Raw genomic sequence first — 5,021 nt, 5'->3', positions numbered from 1 at the left:
AAGCAATCGTAATTGGACTTATGTAGAAGTCACAACTATCTGAGGCCGGTCAATAATAATGTAGGCAAAAACACAAGTTAGAAGTCTTGATTAGTGAACCAAGTTCCAACAACTTGCCATGCCAAAAAAGAAAAAGCGAATTGATCTTGTATTGGTTTAAGTCCTTTGCATGTTTAAGAAACAACCTATCCTTAATGCAAAGCCATTCACTTGATCAATTGATCAAGATGAATTAGATTTGAACCAAGGAAGATTAAGTCTCCCTAATCAATCCTAACTTATCAACCTTTAACTCATTGATAAAAAAGAAAGAAGAAGAAAAAGGAGATGAATAATGGATAATGGAAAAGGAAAGAATAAAGTGCATAAGGTGAAATAAAATGTACCAATCCATGTGTGTTGACCAAATGACATTGAAAGTCAAAGTCAAACCATGAGAAACCAGAAATGGGATGAAGATTGGAGGTCAAATAATAAGCAAAATATTTTTGGCATTTTTAATATTAAAATAAACTTGAATTAAAAATAAAAGAAAAGTCAAACTTCAAAATCACTTCAAACCAACCTTGAAAGGTCCAAGTGATTTATCCCAAGTTCAACAAGGTCAAACAAAGTTTGACAAAAAATTTCAGAATTTTTAAAAGTCAAAAACTATTTTTAATCAATTAAAAATGAATAAAAATAACCTAATTGAACTAAAATATTAAATAAATCTCAAATCATGTAAAAAATTGATGAGAATATTTTTCATAGATCCATCATCATTCAAATAGGTTAGGAAAATATTTTTGTATTTTTTGAATATCAAAAACTATTTAAAATGAATTAAAAATAACCAGAAAAGAGAAAATTCACAAAAAATATCAAATGACAAAATAAAAAATATTAAAAATCAGAATTAGAAACTAGAAATTATTTGGAGAAGAATGCAATTGGTGCCATATTTTTTGGAATTAAAATGAAGAAGATATGAATTTTTGAAAATAATGGAAATAAAAGAAATTAAATCAGAAAATAGGAAAATCAAAAAAACCAGGAGCGTTTGATCAAGCCTCATTAATTGACGTGGCTGATCAAACGCTCCAGAAGCGCGCGCCCATGGTACGTCCAAGGTAATGCGTCACACAAACATTAAAACAAAGTCATAACATTGGACAGTGGAGATTAAATCTGGAGATCAGATCCAAGGGCTCACGATGCATCTGGCAAAGGGACGGTGACCGGAGCCACCGTCTTCTCCGGTGAGCATGAAGATTCCGGCCAAAATTGCAGGTAATGAAAACTTAACCAAATGAAGCGATCCTCATATCATTGGAAAGCTTGGATGATGTACATCATCCCTGTACCATTGGTTTCTTCTCTAAATCCTCATAGAGAGAGAAATCAGAGAGAGAAAATCATGGTGTTCATACTGAACTTCATGGATTTCAACAATTGAGCACTCAAAACAATTGCCTTTATGAAGAGGACTTCAGCCAACACAATATCCAAGCAAATAGATCAAGAAATAGTGAGTTTCGAAGAAAAAACCAGTTGAAGAGAACCTTTGAATTGTGGTGATCTGAGCTTGCTTCCTTGCTTCCTTTGGCCAAACAGAGCTTCAATGGATTATGAGAGAGAGGTTTAGGAACTTTAGATCTAGAAATTCAACCAGATTTAGTTGAATTTCAGATCTGAGAAATTTGAATGAAAATGAAATAGTTCCTTTGGTGAGAGGTTTGGTTTTCAGTTCAGCGGCATTTCAGGTTGATTCATGGATGATTTCAAGTGAAGCAAGCAAGTGTATTTATAGTGGAAGCTGATGCAAGGAGGTGGAAAATTCGTGTGCATGGCAAGAGGATATGCATTGCATGGGCTTGCATGATCATGTAGAAGGCCCAAATCCAATACCAAATGCAATCTGAAGTATAATTGAGCTGAAATGGACGTGTAGTTGGCAATGCATAGGCTTGTGTAATGAGTTCCAACATGTTATGCACAATTATGCCTAAAACTTCTCATCTTCGAAAATGCCATTTGCCAAATCCAAACATGAGCATGTGAGTAATGGTTGGAAAGGTCTTGATGTAATGAACAAATGTTATGTTGGGCAAAAATCCATTTGAAGTGTGGAAATTAGTGAATTTTGAGTTTAAAGTGTAAGCTGCAAAAGATGCAAAGGTAAGGTTTCCAAATTTGGCCAATGTTCAAGCCCCTCTATATTGATGATGCAAGCTTCAAATGAAAAACCCTCCAACATAGAAGTTGTAGATCCTTTCAAGACAATCAAAATGGACTGATATTTTGCATCATTTGGATTTTTGATGAAAGAGTTATGGTCACTTGAAGTTGGACTTGTTTGCTTTTCAATGCATTTGGTCCAAAGTGACCTATAATGTTTTGCATTATCACATGTATTTCCTTTGAGATTTTGAAATTTTGTTCAACATAACATTTGAATTATACATCTTAAGCTTTCCAATGCATTTGATCCCACCTCCAAATCGTTAAAAGTGAATGAGTTATGTTCTTGGGAAGTTGACCCAAAATTAGGGTTTCAGTCAAAATGACCTATAATGTCTTGGAATGGATGATGATCTTCCAAGCTTCAAATCAATTTTTGATGAACATTAAAGTTGTCCATATTGTTCTTAAGAACATGTTTGCTCTTGGGGTCATCTCCATTTGACCAACACATAAAAAGTTAGGTCTCAGTGCATTTCAAAGTAGTCAGATGATTTGACTGATCAACTTCTCAAGTCCATGATTCATATCTTGATGAATTGATGATTAAGGACACTCAAATAAGTTCAAATATGCATGAAATGATGAATTAAAGAACTTCCCTTGATTGTATTTGATCATGGGTTGAGGTTGCTTCAAGAGCAAGGCATTGTGGATGATCAGATGAACTAGGGTTTCCTTGGGGAACAAACCTCAAACCCTTTGACTTGCTTTGATAAAATATGATGAATTGAGATGCTAGGGAGGCATATTTGATGTATGAGAGCTTTGGGAACCATTTCCATGTTTGCTATCATCTTCACTTGGCCATATCTCTGCACAAAGGATCTCCTTGAAGCTCTTGACCTTGTGATTGCTCAAGCTACAAACAAGAAATGTTAGTGACATATTTTTGTGCTTTTGGTTAGTAAACAAAATAAGAAAAGCAATAATATACAATTCAAGCATGCCTGGTGATCTCAAACCACTCACAAGAGGTCCCACCCAAAGGTAAGGGGAACCAAGATGCTTATGATCCTTGAGGCAATGCAAATGCAATGTTATGATGCCATGAGGGATCTTAGGGACAAAATTGGGGTCTTACAGATGCCCCTATTTAAGGTCATTCTAGCCGGAGAAGTGAAGGTTAAAATCTTCGTCTCGACGGGGTAGAATGGGCTTAAATAATAACAAAGAGACGAATTTTGGTCCCTAAGAGCCCTCATGATGCGAATGTATGTATGCAAACGGTAATACTCTGTGGGGGGATGTGTCCACAAAGGAAAAGATCAGGAGGAAATTGACAATCCCTATGAGTAATTCACTCTATGGGGCAGAGACTTTCCCGAGGAGTAAAGGGATAAAAATGTGTGAGCAGGTCACAACTTGAAACTTGCTGAGAGGCACGAAGGAAATCCAGTGAAATACATCAATGGAAAGACTCGAGCTGACTCAAAGATGCACGTATTGGGGAATATGCCCATACAACAAAAATTACCCATAACGGATACTTCGGATAAAAATCCGGACCCAGGTGGAAAAAAACAAATGAGGTATTACCGGTTACTGGGTAATAAGCTCAAAGAGACATGCGATCTGAACACCGGTATAAGGGTGAGAGAAAACATGCTCCGGGAGAATGAATATCTAAGACTGGTACAAGGGTGAGAGATATTAAACATCCGAGATTATCTGAGGAAGACCTAAAAAGGTACGCTTCAGCTCAGGAAAATCTGACTCCGCAAAGGGACAACCAGTCAAAAATAGGGAGCAGAAGGAAGGAACACCAGGGATGCCGGTTACTGGGCATATAATAGGTGACCTACCAAAACGTGAATCGGGGAATATTCCCAAGACACTCATCATCCAAAAGAGGGCTAAAAGCAAACTCGATTATGGGATGGACATTCGATTCCAAAAAGGGATACGAATCTTACTCAACTGGGGAAGAACAAAAGGCTTCGACCAAAGAGTGCATGAGATATATTATCTATTACCGTCATAACGTAGATAATATACTCGCATGGAAGATTATCCACAACCGATTACTGGGTTAATAAAAGATAGATCGACCGACAAAGAAAGGCATCGGGATACCGAAACTAGGTATATAATGATGACCATTCAAGGGGAGCAACGACCATTAACGGCAATCGGTATATGAAAGATGAATTGCTGGGGATAAACTACTTGATCAGAGCAATCATCCAAGAGATATATCACCGGTGGTGAAGGATTTATCAATACCGAATATTAGATAATGATAACTGTCAAGAAGGGGATTACATCTACCGGATATTGGGTAGAAAACCACGAAAGAGTAACTGTCATCGATTAGGATGAACAAGAGGTTAACTCTGCAAGGGGATGAAATAAGGTTTACAACTACCGGTATAAGGGTAGAAAACCACAGACTCCGCCGGGGATAAGATGAATGATTACTGACTACTGAGCAATCATTCATTTATACCACAGGGAAGCACCGGAAACAGTCACAAGAAGCCAATCTAGGATCAAACTAAAGAGGCAAGCTGAATCAAGACTCGTCATAGTGAGGATATAACTCAATGGGGACTCTCATCCCAATATATGTGTTGGGAGGAAACAGAAATAATCATCATCCACGAGGATATAACTCGGTGGGGAATATGGGAGGAAAGATAAACACTTTCTGCTTAAGGAGCTGACTCTATATGGGGGAGTTCAGACACCGACATCTGCTTGGGGAAATGTATTACCAACTAGCAGGGGATCGCAAACAAAGATATATGGCAAAGAATGCGATATGAATATCTGAATGTCTGAAAATTATGCACACA

This window comes from Lathyrus oleraceus, chromosome 1 (genome assembly GCF_024323335.1).
Source record: "Lathyrus oleraceus cultivar Zhongwan6 chromosome 1, CAAS_Psat_ZW6_1.0, whole genome shotgun sequence".
Taxonomy (NCBI): Eukaryota; Viridiplantae; Streptophyta; class Magnoliopsida; order Fabales; family Fabaceae; genus Lathyrus; species Lathyrus oleraceus.
Note: the sequence above shows the minus strand (reverse complement) of the source record.